The following is a 13,795-nucleotide window of genomic DNA, read 5'->3' on the forward strand; positions in this document are numbered from 1 at the left end:
ATGATGACGAAAAAGAAACATCGCAGTAAGCCGCTCCATGTACCAGAGAAAAACCGACTGTCCCGCAACAAGTAGCACACCGGCCCATGATTCTTAGCGCGCCCATGGTGGCGGAAGTGCAGCGCCCTCAACTTTCCCTCTAGTTAGTGTAAGGAACTCTATGCTCGAACCAGCTGCCGCACTAGATGGCCTCAGTATCGCTTGCTTAGGAAATTTTCTACGTTTAATAGTATGTCTCAAAAACGATTTTTTTTCCTCCTACACATTAGTCAACAGCATTATGTCACAAATTAGTTACCTAAAATATAAACGCGTAGAACTGCACGCTGCGCGGTGCACAGAATTCACTTCAGATCGTTAATCTCTCTCTATTGGGCGGTTAAGTGCAGAAAACAACAGCGCCTCCGTACGGCCCGTTGGTCTAGGGGTATGATTCTCGCTTTGGGTGCGAGAGGTCCCGGGTTCAAATCCCGGACGGGCCCTCTTTTATGCCGCTTACTTTTTTCTGTAAAGGTTTATATCTTCCATATGCTATGCCTAACGTTGCGGGTTTGGCTACCCTCGAACCCATAGAGTTTCTTACCTTACCTAGAGGGAAAGCTGTGCCGCCGTCTATGGAAGTTTACACGGAGGTTCCAGACGGCCAGTTCAGCCACCATGGGCGCTCAAAGCATCATGGGCCGGAGAGCTACCGAGTGCAGAACTACAACATTTGGCCAAAACTAATGCAAAGATAAACATTGTTCTACCGTAAATATAGTCCTGAGATTGAATATTGTGACTCTAAATTGCAAAAAGAGAGACGAAAAGCATGTCAGTGTGAGATTTCTCTAATATAAGCGATGGCTCTTTCTCCTATTGGCTTAGTTTTGAGCAGCACAAACACCAATATTTCGCACTTAAAAGGCAAAATTTGAAACAGAAAAACGTTATAACAATATTTATGTTTGTGCAATCACTTAAGGATGTTTTTAGTGGCATTTCGGGAAACAGAAAACATTTATTGGCGACGTCTGCGTTTGCGCCTTCGCTCTATGGCTTTCGCGGTCTATGTACGCACCTTCAGATGATGATGATGACGAAAAAGAAACATCGCAGTAACGCCACTCCACGTACCCGAGAAAAACCGACTGTCCCGCAACAAGTAGCACACCGGCCCATGATTCTTAGCGCGCCCATGGTGGCTGAAGTGCAGCGCCCTCAGCTTTCCCTCTAGTTAGTGTAAGGAACTCTAGGCTCAAACCAGCTGCCGCACTAGATGGCCTCAGTATCTCTGGCTTAGAAAATTTTCTACATTTAATAGTATGTCTCAAAAACGATTTTTTTCCTCCTACACATTAGTCAACAGCATTATGTCACCAATTAGTTACCTAAAATATAAACGCGTAGAACTGCACGCTGCGCGGTGCACAGTATTCACTTAAGATCGTTAATCTCTTTCTATTGGGCGGTTAAGTGCGGAAAACAACAGCGCCTCCGTCTGGCCCGTTGGTCTAGGGGTATGATTCTCGCTTTGGGTGCGAGAGGTCCCGGGTTCAAATCCCGGACGGGCCCTCTTTTATGCCGCTTTCTTTTTTCCATAAAGCTTTATATCTTCCATACGCTATGCCTAACGTTGCGGGTTTGGCTACCCTCGAACCCATAGAGTTTCTTACCTTACCTAGAGGGAAAGCTGTGCCGCCGTCTATGGGAGTTTACATGGAGGTTCCAGACGGCCAGTTCAGCCGCCATGGGCGCTCAAAGCATCATGGGCCGGAGAGTTACCGAGTGCAGAACTACATCTTTTGGCCAAAACTAATGCAAAGATAAACATTGTTCTACTGTAAATAATGTCCTAAGATTGAATATTGTGACTCTAAATTGCAAAAAGAGAGAGGAACAGCATGTCAGTGTGAGATTTATCTAATATTAGCGATGGCTCTTTCTCCTATTGGCTTAGTTTTGAGCAGCACAAACACCAATATTTCGCACTTAATAGGCAAAATTTGAAACAGAAAAATGTTATAACAATATTTATGGTTGTGCAATCACTTAAGAAAGTTTTTAGTGGCATTTCGGGAAACAGAAAACATTTATTGGCAAAGCCTGCTTTTGCGCCTTCGCTACTATGGCTTTCGCGGTCTATGTACGCACCTTCAGATGATGATGATGACGAAAAAGAAACGTCGCAGTAACGCCACTCCACGTACCCGAGAAAAACCGACTGTCCCGCAACAAATAACACACCGGCCCATGATTCTTAGCGCACCCATGGTGGCTGAAGTGCAGCGCCCTCAGCTTTCCCTCTAGTGTAAGGAACTCTATGCTCGAACCAGCTGCCGCACTAGATGGCCTCAGTATCTCTGGCTTAGAAAATTTTCTACGTTTAATAGTATGTCTCAAAAACGATTTTTTTTCCTCCTACACATTAGTCAACAGCATTATGTCACCAATTAGTTACCTAAAATATAAACGCGTAGAACTGCACGCTGCGCGGTGCACAAAATTCACTTCAGATCGTTAATCTCTCTCTATTGGGCGGTTAAGTGCAGAAAACAACAGCGCCTCCGTACGGCCCGTTGGTCTAGGGGTATGATTCTCGCTTTGGGTGCGAGAGGTCCCGGGTTCAAATCCCGGACGGGCCCTCTTTTATGCCGCTTACTTTTTTCTGTAAAGGTTGATATCTTCCATATGCTATGCCTAACGTTGCGGGTTTGGCTACCCTCGAACATATAGAGTTTCTTACCTTACCTAGAGGGAAAGCTGTGCCGCCGTCTATGGAAGTTTACACGGAGGTTCCAGACGGCCAGTTCAGCCACCATGGGCGCTCAAAGCATCATGGGCCGGAGAGCTACCGAGTGCAGAACTACATCATTTGGTCAAAGCTAATGCAAAGATAAACATTGTTCTACCGTAAATATAGTCCTGAGATTGAATATTGTGACTCTAAATTGCAAAAAGATAGACGAAAAGCATGTCAGTGTGAGATTTCTCTAATATAAGCGATGGCTCTTTCTCTTATTGGCTTAGTTTTGAGCAGCACAAACACCAATATTTCGCACTTAATAGGCAAAATTTGAAACAGAAAAGCGTTATAACAATATTTATGTTTGTGCAATCACTTAAGGATGTTTTTAGTATCATTTCGGGAAACAGAAAACATTTATTGGCGACGTCTGCGTTTGCGCCTTCGCTCTATGGCTTTCGCGGTCTATGTACGCACCTTCAGATGATGATGATGACGAAAAAGAAACATCGCAGTAACGCCACTCCACGTACCCGAGAAAAACCGACTGTCCCGCAACAAGTAGCACACCGGCCCATGATTCTTAGCGCGCCCACGGTGGCTGAAGTGCAGCGCCCTCAGCTTTCCCCCTAGTGTAAGGAACTCTATGCTCGAACCAGCTGCCGCACTAGATGGCCTCAGTATCTCTGGCTTAGAAAATTTTCTACGTTTAATAGTATGTCTCAAAAACCATTTTTTTCCTCCTACACATTAGTCAACAGCATAATGTCACCAATTAGTTACCTAAAATATAAACGCGTAGAACTGCACGCTGCGAGGTGCACAGAATTCACTTCAGATCGTTAATCTCTCTCTATTGGGCGGTTAAGTGCGGAAAACAACAGCGCCTCCGTCCGGCCCGTTGGTCTAGGGGTATGATTCTCGCTTTGGGTGCGAGAGGTCCCGGGTTCAAATCCCGGACGGGCCCTCTTTTATGACGCTTTCTTTTTTCCGTAAATGTTTATATCTTCCATACGCTATGCCTAACGTTGCGGGTTTGGCTACCCTCGAACCCATAGAGTTTCTTACCTTACCTAGAGGGAAAGCTGTGCCGCCGTCTATGGGAGTTTACATGGAGGTTCAAGACGTCCAGTTCAGCCACCATGGGCGCTCAAAGCATCATGGGCTGGAGAGCTACCGAGTGCAGAACTACAACTTTTGGCCAAAACTAATGCAAAGATAAACATTGCTCTACCGTAAATATAGTCCTAAGATTAAATAGTGTGACTCTAAATTGCAAAAAGAGAGAGGAACAGCATGTCAGTGTGAGATTTATCTAATATAAGCGATGGCTCTTTCTCCTATTGGCTTAGTTTTGAGCAGCACAAACACCAATATTTTGCACTTAATAGGCAAAATTTGAAACAGAAAAATGTTATAACAATATTTATGGTTGTGCAATCACTTAAGAAAGTTTTTAGTGGCATTTCGGGAAACAGAAAACATTTATTGGCAAAGCCTGCTTTTGCGCCTTCGCTACTATGGCTTTCGCGGTCTATGTACGCACCTTCAGATGATGATGATGACGAAAAAGAAACGTCGCAGTAACGCCACTCCACGTACCCGAGAAAAACCGACTGTCCCGCAACAAATAACACACCGGCCCATGATTCTTAGCGCACCCATGGTGGCTGAAGTGCAGCGCCCTCAGCTTTCCCTCTAGTGTAAGGAACTCTATGCTCGAACCAGCTGCCGCACTAGATGGCCTCAGTATCTCTGGCTTAGAAAATTTTCTACGTTTAATAGTATGTCTCAAAAACGATTTTTTTTCCTCCTACACATTAGTCAACAGCATTATGTCACCAATTAGTTACCTAAAATATAAACGCGTAGAACTGCACGCTGCGCGGTGCACAGAATTCACTTCAGATCGTTAATCTCTCTCTATTGGGCGGTTAAGTGCAGAAAACAACAGCGCCTCCGTACGGCCCGTTGGTCTAGGGGTATGATTCTCGCTTTGGGTGCGAGAGGTCCCGGGTTCAAATCCCGGACGGGCCCTCTTTTATGCCGCTTACTTTTTTCTGTAAAGGTTGATATCTTCCATATGCTATGCCTAACGTTGCGGGTTTGGCTACCCTCGAACATATAGAGTTTCTTACCTTACCTAGAGGGAAAGCTGTGCCGCCGTCTATGGAAGTTTACACGGAGGTTCCAGACGGCCAGTTCAGCCACCATGGGCGCTCAAAGCATCATGGGCCGGAGAGCTACCGAGTGCAGAACTACATCATTTGGTCAAAGCTAATGCAAAGATAAACATTGTTCTACCGTAAATATAGTCCTGAGATTGAATATTGTGACTCTAAATTGCAAAAAGATAGACGAAAAGCATGTCAGTGTGAGATTTCTCTAATATAAGCGATGGCTCTTTCTCTTATTGGCTTAGTTTTGAGCAGCACAAACACCAATATTTCGCACTTAATAGGCAAAATTTGAAACAGAAAAGCGTTATAACAATATTTATGTTTGTGCAATCACTTAAGGATGTTTTTAGTATCATTTCGGGAAACAGAAAACATTTATTGGCGACGTCTGCGTTTGCGCCTTCGCTCTATGGCTTTCGCGGTCTATGTACGCACCTTCAGATGATGATGATGACGAAAAAGAAACATCGCAGTAACGCCACTCCACGTACCCGAGAAAAACCGACTGTCCCGCAACAAGTAGCACACCGGCCCATGATTCTTAGCGCGCCCACGGTGGCTGAAGTGCAGCGCCCTCAGCTTTCCCCCTAGTGTAAGGAACTCTATGCTCGAACCAGCTGCCGCACTAGATGGCCTCAGTATCGCTGGCTTAGGAAATTTTCTACGTTTAATAGTATGTCTCAAAAACTATTTTTTTCCTCCTACACATTAGTCAACAGCATTATGTCACCAATTAGTTACCTAAAATATAAACGCGTAGAACTGCACGCTGCGCGGTGCACAGAATTCACTTCAGATCGTTAATCTCTCTCTATTGGGCGGTTAAGTGCGGAAAACAACAGCGCCTCCGTCCGGCCCGTTGGTCTAGGGGTATGATTCTCGCTTTGGGTGCGAGAGGTCCCGGGTTCAAATCCCGGACGGGCCCTCTTTTATGACGCTTTCTTTTTTCCGTAAATGTTTATATCTTCCATACGCTATGCCTAACGTTGCGGGTTTGGCTACCCTCGAACCCATAGAGTTTCTTACCTTACCTAGAGGGAAAGCTGTGCCGCCGTCTATGGGAGTTTACATGGAGGTTCAAGACGTCCAGTTCAGCCACCATGGGCGCTCAAAGCATCATGGGCTGGAGAGCTACCGAGTGCAGAACTACAACTTTTGGCCAAAACTAATGCAAAGATAAACATTGCTCTACCGTAAATATAGTCCTAAGATTAAATAGTGTGACTCTAAATTGCAAAAAGAGAGAGGAACAGCATGTCAGTGTGAGATTTATCTAATATAAGCGATGGCTCTTTCTCCTATTGGCTTAGTTTTGAGCAGCACAAACACCAATATTTTGCACTTAATAGGCAAAATTTGAAACAGAAAGACGTTAAAAATATATTTATGGTTGTGCAATCACTTCAGGAAGTTTTTAGTGGCATTTCGAGGAACAGAAAACATTTATTGGCGAGGTCTGCGTTTGCGTCTTCGCTACTATGGCTTTCGCGGTCTATGTACGCACCTTCAGATGATGATGATGACGAAAAAGAAACATCGCAGTAAGCCGCTCCACGTACCCGAGAAAAACCGACTGTCCCGCAACAAGTAGCACACCGGCCCATGATTCTTAGCACGCCCATGGTGGCGGAAGTGCAGCGCCCTCAACTTTCCCTATAGTTAGTGTAAGGAACTCTATGCTCGTACCAGCTGCCGCAATAGATGGCTTCAGTATCGCTGGCTTAGGAAATTTTCTACGTTTAATAGTATGTCTCAAAAACTATTTTTTTCCTCCTACACATTAGTCAACAGCATTATGTCACCAATTAGTTACCTAAAATATAAACGCGTAGAACTGCACGCTGCGCGGTGCACAGAATTCACTTCAGATCGTTAATCTCTCTCTATTGGGCGGTTAAGTGCGGAAAACAACAGCGCCTCCGTCTGGCCCGTTGGTCTAGGGGTATGATTCTCGCTTTGGGTGCGAGAGGTCCCGGGTTCAAATCCCGGACGGGCCCTCTTTTATGCCGCTTTCTTTTTTCCGTAAAGGTTTATATCTTCCATACGCTATGCCTAACGTTGCGGGTTTGGCTACCCTCGAACCCATAGAGTTTCTTACCTTACCTAGAGGGAAAGCTGTGCCGCCGTCTATGGGAGTTTTCATGGAGGTTCCAGACGGCCAGTTCAGCCGCCATGGGCGCTCAAAGCATCATGGGCCGGACAGCTACCGAGTGCAGAACTACAACTTTTGGCCAAAACTAATGCAAAGATAAACATTGTTCTACCGTAAATAATGTCCTAAGATTGAATATTGTGACTCTAAATTGCAAAAAGAGAGAGGAACAGCATGTCAGTGTGAGATTTATCTAATATAAGCGATGGCTCTTTCTCCTATTGGCTTAGTTTTGAGCAGCACAAACAGCAATATTTCGCACTTAATAGGCAAAATTTGAAACAGAAAAACGTTATAACAATATTTATGGTTGTGCAATCACTTAAGAAAGTTTTTAGTGGCATTTCGGGAAACAGAAAACATTTATTGGCAAAGCCTGCTTTTGCGCCTTCGCTACTATGGCTTTCGCGGTCTATGTACGCACCTTCAGATGATGATGATGACGAAAAAGAAACGTCGCAGTAACACCACTCCACGTACCCGAGAAAAACCGACTGTCCCGCAACAAATAACACACCGGCCCATGATTCTTAGCGCACCCATGGTGGCTGAAGTGCAGCGCCCTCAGCTTTCCCTCTAGTGTAAGGAACTCTATGCTCGAACCAGCTGCCGCACTAGATGGCCTCAGTATCTCTGGCTTAGAAAATTTTCTACGTTTAATAGTATGCCTCAAAAACGATTTTTTTTCCTCCTACACATTAGTCAACAGCATTATGTCACCAATTAGTTACCTAAAATATAAACGCGTAGAACTGCACGCTGCGCGGTGCACAGAATTCACTTCAGATCGTTAATCTCTCTCTATTGGGCGGTTAAGTGCGGAAAACAACAGCGCCTCCATCCGGCCCGTTGGTCTAGGGGTATGATTCTCGCTTTGGGTGCGAGAGGTCCCGGGTTCAAATCCCGGACGGGCCCTCTTTTATGACGCTTTCTTTTTTCCGTAAATGTTTATATCTTCCATACGCTATGCCTACCGTTGCGGGTTTGGCTACCCTCGAACCCATAGAGTTTCTTACCTTACCTAGAGGGAAAGCTGTGCCGCCGTCTATGGGAGTTTACACGGTGGTTCAAGACGTCCAGTTCAGCCACCATGGGCGCTCAAAGCATCATGGGCCGGAGAGCTACCGAGTGCAGAACTACAACTTTTGGCCAAAACTAATGCAAAGATAAACATTGCTCTACCGTAAATATAGTCCTAAGATTAAATATTGTGACTCTAAGTTGCAAAAAGAGAGAGGAACAGCATGTCAGTGTGAGATTTATCTAATATAAGCGATGGCTCTTTCTCCTTTTGGCTTAGTTTTGAGCAGCACAAACACCAATATTTTGCACTTAATAGGCAAAATTTGAAACACAAAGACGTAAAACAATATTTATGGTTGTGCAATCACTTAAGGAAGTTTTTAGTGGCATTTCGGGAAACAGAAAACATTTATTGGCGACGTCTGCGTTTCCGCCTTCGCTACTATGGCTTTCGCGGTCTATGTACGCACCTTCAGATGATGATGATGACGAAAAAGAAACATCGCAGTAAGCCGCTCCACGTACCAGAGAAAAACCGACTGTCCCGCAACAAGTAGCACACCGGCCCATGATTCTTAGCGCGCCCATGGTGGCGGAAGTGCAGCGCCCTCAACTTTCCCTCTAGTTAGTGTAAGGAACTCTATGCTCGAACCAGCTGCCGCACTAGATGGCCTCAGTATCGCTTGCTTAGGAAATTTTCTACGTTTAATAGTATGTCTCAAAAACCATTTTTTTCCTCCTACACATTAGTCAACAGCATAATGTCACCAATTAGTTACCTAAAATATAAACGCGTAGAACTGCACGCTGCGAGGTGCACAGAATTCACTTCAGATCGTTAATCTCTCTCTATTGGGCGGTTAAGTGCGGAAAACAACAGCGCCTCCGTCCGGCCCGTTGGTCTAGGGGTATGATTCTCGCTTTGGGTGCGAGAGGTCCCGGGTTCAAATCCCGGACGGGCCCTCTTTTATGACGCTTTCTTTTTTCCGTAAATGTTTATATCTTCCATACGCTATGCCTAACGTTGCGGGTTTGGCTACCCTCGAACCCATAGAGTTTCTTACCTTACCTAGAGGGAAAGCTGTGCCGCCGTCTATGGGAGTTTACATGGAGGTTCAAGACGTCCAGTTCAGCCACCATGGGCGCTCAAAGCATCATGGGCTGGAGAGCTACCGAGTGCAGAACTACAACTTTTGGCCAAAACTAATGCAAAGATAAACATTGCTCTACCGTAAATATAGTCCTAAGATTAAATAGTGTGACTCTAAATTGCAAAAAGAGAGAGGAACAGCATGTCAGTGTGAGATTTATCTAATATAAGCGATGGCTCTTTCTCCTATTGGCTTAGTTTTGAGCAGCACAAACACCAATATTTTGCACTTAATAGGCAAAATTTGAAACAGAAAGACGTTAAAAATATATTTATGGTTGTGCAATCACTTCAGGAAGTTTTTAGTGGCATTTCGAGGAACAGAAAACATTTATTGGCGAGGTCTGCGTTTGCGTCTTCGCTACTATGGCTTTCGCGGTCTATGTACGCACCTTCAGATGATGATGATGACGAAAAAGAAACATCGCAGTAAGCCGCTCCACGTACCCGAGAAAAACCGACTGTCCCGCAACAAGTAGCACACCGGCCCATGATTCTTAGCACGCCCATGGTGGCGGAAGTGCAGCGCCCTCAACTTTCCCTATAGTTAGTGTAAGGAACTCTATGCTCGTACCAGCTGCCGCAATAGATGGCTTCAGTATCGCTGGCTTAGGAAATTTTCTACGTTTAATAGTATGTCTCAAAAACTATTTTTTTCCTCCTACACATTAGTCAACAGCATTATGTCACCAATTAGTTACCTAAAATATAAACGCGTAGAACTGCACGCTGCGCGGTGCACAGAATTCACTTCAGATCGTTAATCTCTCTCTATTGGGCGGTTAAGTGCGGAAAACAACAGCGCCTCCGTCTGGCCCGTTGGTCTAGGGGTATGATTCTCGCTTTGGGTGCGAGAGGTCCCGGGTTCAAATCCCGGATGGGCCCTCTTTTATGCCGCTTTCTTTTTTCCGTAAAGGTTTATATCTTCCATACGCTATGCCTAACGTTGCGGGTTTGGCTACCCTCGAACCCATAGAGTTTCTTACCTTACCTAGAGGGAAAGCTGTGCCGCCGTCTATGGGAGTTTTCATGGAGGTTCCAGACGGCCAGTTCAGCCGCCATGGGCGCTCAAAGCATCATGGGCCGGACAGCTACCGAGTGCAGAACTACAACTTTTGGCCAAAACTAATGCAAAGATAAACATTGTTCTACTGTAAATAATGTCCTAAGATTGAATATTGTGACTCTAAATTGCAAAAAGAGAGAGGAACAGCATGTCAGTGTGAGATTTATCTAATATAAGCGATGGCTCTTTCTCCTATTGGCTTAGTTTTGAGCAGCACAAACAGCAATATTTCGCACTTAATAGGCAAAATTTGAAACAGAAAAACGTTATAACAATATTTATGGTTGTGCAATCACTTAAGAAAGTTTTTAGTGGCATTTCGGGAAACAGAAAACATTTATTGGCAAAGCCTGCTTTTGCGCCTTCGCTACTATGGCTTTCGCGGTCTATGTACGCACCTTCAGATGATGATGATGACGAAAAAGAAACGTCGCAGTAACACCACTCCACGTACCCGAGAAAAACCGACTGTCCCGCAACAAATAACACACCGGCCCATGATTCTTAGCGCACCCATGGTGGCTGAAGTGCAGCGCCCTCAGCTTTCCCTCTAGTGTAAGGAACTCTATGCTCGAACCAGCTGCCGCACTAGATGACCTCAGTATCTCTGGCTTAGAAAATTTTCTACGTTTAATAGTATGCCTCAAAAACCATTTTTTTCCTCCTACACATTAGTCAACAGCATTATGTCACCAATTAGTTACCTAAAATATAAACGCGTAGAACTGCACGCTGCGCGGTGCACAGAATTCACTTCAGATCGTTAATCTCTCTCTATTGGGCGGTTAAGTGCGGAAAACAACAGCGCCTCCATCCGGCCCGTTGGTCTAGGGGTATGATTCTCGCTTTGGGTGCGAGAGGTCCCGGGTTCAAATCCCGGACGGGCCCTCTTTTATGACGCTTTCTTTTTTCCGTAAATGTTTATATCTTCCATACGCTATGCCTACCGTTGCGGGTTTGGCTACCCTCGAACCCATAGAGTTTCTTACCTTACCTAGAGGGAAAGCTGTGCCGCCGTCTATGGGAGTTTACATGGTGGTTCAAGACGTCCAGTTCAGCCACCATGGGCGCTCAAAGCATCATGGGCCGGAGAGCTACCGAGTGCAGAACTACAACTTTTGGCCAAAACTAATGCAAAGATAAACATTGCTCTACCGTAAATATAGTCCTAAGATTAAATATTGTGACTCTAAGTTGCAAAAAGAGAGAGGAACAGCATGTCAGTGTGAGATTTATCTAATATAAGCGATGGCTCTTTCTCCTTTTGGCTTAGTTTTGAGCAGCACAAACACCAATATTTTGCACTTAATAGGCAAAATTTGAAACACAAAGACGTAAAACAATATTTATGGTTGTGCAATCACTTAAGGAAGTTTTTAGTGGCATTTCGGGAAACAGAAAACATTTATTGGCGACGTCTGCGTTTCCGCCTTCGCTACTATGGCTTTCGCGGTCTATGTACGCACCTTCAGATGATGATGATGACGAAAAAGAAACATCGCAGTAAGCCGCTCCACGTACCAGAGAAAAACCGACTGTCCCGCAACAAGTAGCACACCGGCCCATGATTCTTAGCGCGCCCATGGTGGCGGAAGTGCAGCGCCCTCAACTTTCCCTCTAGTTAGTGTAAGGAACTCTATGCTCGAACCAGCTGCCGCACTAGATGGCCTCAGTATCGCTTGCTTAGGAAATTTTCTACGTTTAATGGTATGTCTCAAAAACGATTTTTTTTCCTCCTACACATTAGTCAACAGCATTATGTCACCAATTAGTTACCTAAAATATAAACGCGTAGAACTGCACGCTGCGCGGTGCACAGAATGCACTTCAGATCGTTAATCTCTCTCTATTGGGCGGTTAAGTGCAGAAAACAACAGCGCCTCCGTACGGCCCGTTGGTCTAGGGGTATGATTCTCGCTTTGGGTGCGAGAGGTCCCGGTTTCAAATCCCGGACGGGCCCTCTTTTATGCCGCTTACTTTTTTCTGTAAAGGTTTATATCTTCCATATGCTATGCCTAACGTTGCGGGTTTGGCTACCCTCGAACCCATAGAGTTTCTTACCTTACCTAGAGGGAAAGCTGTGCCGCCGTCTATGGAAGTTTACACGGAGGTTCCAGACGGCCAGTTCAGCCACCATGGGCGCTCAAAGCATCATGGGCCGGAGAGCTACCGAGTGCAGAACTACATCTTTTGGCCAAAACTAATGCAAAGATAAACATTGTTCTACTGTAAATAATGTCCTAAGATTGAATATTGTGACTCTAAATTGCAAAAAGAGAGAGGAACAGCATGTCAGTGTGAGATTTATCTAATATTAGCGATGGCTCTTTCTCCTATTGGCTTAGTTTTGAGCAGCACAAACACCAATATTTCGCACTTAATAGGCAAAATTTGAAACAGAAAAATGTTATAACAATATTTATGGTTGTGCAATCACTTAAGAAAGTTTTTAGTGGCATTTCGGGAAACAGAAAACATTTATTGGCAAAGCCTGCTTTTGCGCCTTCGCTACTATGGCTTTCGCGGTCTATGTACGCACCTTCAGATGATGATGATGACGAAAAAGAAACGTCGCAGTAACGCCACTCCACGTACCCGAGAAAAACCGACTGTCCCGCAACAAATAACACACCGGCCCATGATTCTTAGCGCACCCATGGTGGCTGAAGTGCAGCGCCCTCAGCTTTCCCTCTAGTGTAAGGAACTCTATGCTCGAACCAGCTGCCGCACTAGATGGCCTCAGTATCTCTGGCTTAGAAAATTTTCTACGTTTAATAGTATGTCTCAAAAACGATTTTTTTTCCTCCTACACATTAGTCAACAGCATTATGTCACCAATTAGTTACCTAAAATATAAACGCGTAGAACTGCACGCTGCGCGGTGCACAGAATTCACTTCAGATCGTTAATCTCTCTCTATTGGGCGGTTAAGTGCAGAAAACAACAGCGCCTCCGTACGGCCCGTTGGTCTAGGGGTATGATTCTCGCTTTGGGTGCGAGAGGTCCCGGGTTCAAATCCCGGACGGGCCCTCTTTTATGCCGCTTATTTTTTTCTGTAAAGGTTGATATCTTCCATATGCTATGCCTAACGTTGCGGGTTTGGCTACCCTCGAACATATAGAGTTTCTTACCTTACCTAGAGGGAAAGCTGTGCCGCCGTCTATGGAAGTTTACACGGAGGTTCCAGACGGCCAGTTCAGCCAACATGGGCGCTCAAAGCATCATGGGCCGGAGAGCTACCGAGTGCAGAACTACATCATTTGGTCAAAGCTAATGCAAAGATAAACATTGTTCTACCGTAAATATAGTCCTGAGATTGAATATTGTGACTCTAAATTGCAAAAAGAGAGACGAAAAGCATGTCAGTGTGAGATTTCTCTAATATAAGCGATGGCTCTTTCTCCTATTGGCTTAGTTTTGAGCAGCACAAACACCAATATTTCGCACTTAATAGGCAAAATTTGAAACAGAAAAACGTTATAACAATATTTATGTTTGT

The 13,795-nt window shown here is 44.9% G+C and overlaps 13 non-coding genes across 13 annotated transcripts; all 13 read left to right on the forward strand.

Annotated features, from left to right (window-relative positions):
* The first annotated feature begins 410 nt into the window (after positions 1-410).
* TRNAP-UGG (transfer RNA proline (anticodon UGG)) lies at positions 411-482 on the forward strand. Its single transcript has one exon. It is a non-coding gene; the product is annotated as a tRNA-Pro (tRNA).
* Positions 483-1,482: 1,000 nt separating this feature from the next.
* TRNAP-UGG (transfer RNA proline (anticodon UGG)) lies at positions 1,483-1,554 on the forward strand. The gene has a single exon. It is a non-coding gene; the product is annotated as a tRNA-Pro (tRNA).
* Positions 1,555-2,552: 998 nt separating this feature from the next.
* Positions 2,553-2,624, forward strand: TRNAP-UGG (transfer RNA proline (anticodon UGG)). Its single transcript has one exon. It is a non-coding gene; the product is annotated as a tRNA-Pro (tRNA).
* A 996-nt stretch (positions 2,625-3,620) lies between these two features.
* TRNAP-UGG (transfer RNA proline (anticodon UGG)) lies at positions 3,621-3,692 on the forward strand. Its single transcript has one exon. It is a non-coding gene; the product is annotated as a tRNA-Pro (tRNA).
* Positions 3,693-4,690: 998 nt separating this feature from the next.
* TRNAP-UGG (transfer RNA proline (anticodon UGG)) lies at positions 4,691-4,762 on the forward strand. Its single transcript has one exon. It is a non-coding gene; the product is annotated as a tRNA-Pro (tRNA).
* Positions 4,763-5,758: 996 nt separating this feature from the next.
* On the forward strand, positions 5,759-5,830 carry TRNAP-UGG (transfer RNA proline (anticodon UGG)). Its single transcript has one exon. It is a non-coding gene; the product is annotated as a tRNA-Pro (tRNA).
* Positions 5,831-6,830: 1,000 nt separating this feature from the next.
* TRNAP-UGG (transfer RNA proline (anticodon UGG)) lies at positions 6,831-6,902 on the forward strand. Its single transcript has one exon. It is a non-coding gene; the product is annotated as a tRNA-Pro (tRNA).
* Positions 6,903-7,900: 998 nt separating this feature from the next.
* On the forward strand, positions 7,901-7,972 carry TRNAP-UGG (transfer RNA proline (anticodon UGG)). The gene has a single exon. It is a non-coding gene; the product is annotated as a tRNA-Pro (tRNA).
* Positions 7,973-8,971: 999 nt separating this feature from the next.
* TRNAP-UGG (transfer RNA proline (anticodon UGG)) lies at positions 8,972-9,043 on the forward strand. Its single transcript has one exon. It is a non-coding gene; the product is annotated as a tRNA-Pro (tRNA).
* A 1,000-nt stretch (positions 9,044-10,043) lies between these two features.
* Positions 10,044-10,115, forward strand: TRNAP-UGG (transfer RNA proline (anticodon UGG)). The gene has a single exon. It is a non-coding gene; the product is annotated as a tRNA-Pro (tRNA).
* A 997-nt stretch (positions 10,116-11,112) lies between these two features.
* On the forward strand, positions 11,113-11,184 carry TRNAP-UGG (transfer RNA proline (anticodon UGG)). Its single transcript has one exon. It is a non-coding gene; the product is annotated as a tRNA-Pro (tRNA).
* Positions 11,185-12,184: 1,000 nt separating this feature from the next.
* On the forward strand, positions 12,185-12,256 carry TRNAP-UGG (transfer RNA proline (anticodon UGG)). Its single transcript has one exon. It is a non-coding gene; the product is annotated as a tRNA-Pro (tRNA).
* A 998-nt stretch (positions 12,257-13,254) lies between these two features.
* On the forward strand, positions 13,255-13,326 carry TRNAP-UGG (transfer RNA proline (anticodon UGG)). The gene has a single exon. It is a non-coding gene; the product is annotated as a tRNA-Pro (tRNA).
* The last annotated feature ends 469 nt before the right edge of the window (positions 13,327-13,795 follow it).

Source organism: Amblyomma maculatum, chromosome 1 (genome assembly GCF_055883805.1).
Source record: "Amblyomma maculatum isolate TAMU_Amacu chromosome 1, ASM5588380v1, whole genome shotgun sequence".
Lineage (NCBI taxonomy): Eukaryota > Metazoa > Arthropoda > Arachnida > Ixodida > Ixodidae > Amblyomma > Amblyomma maculatum.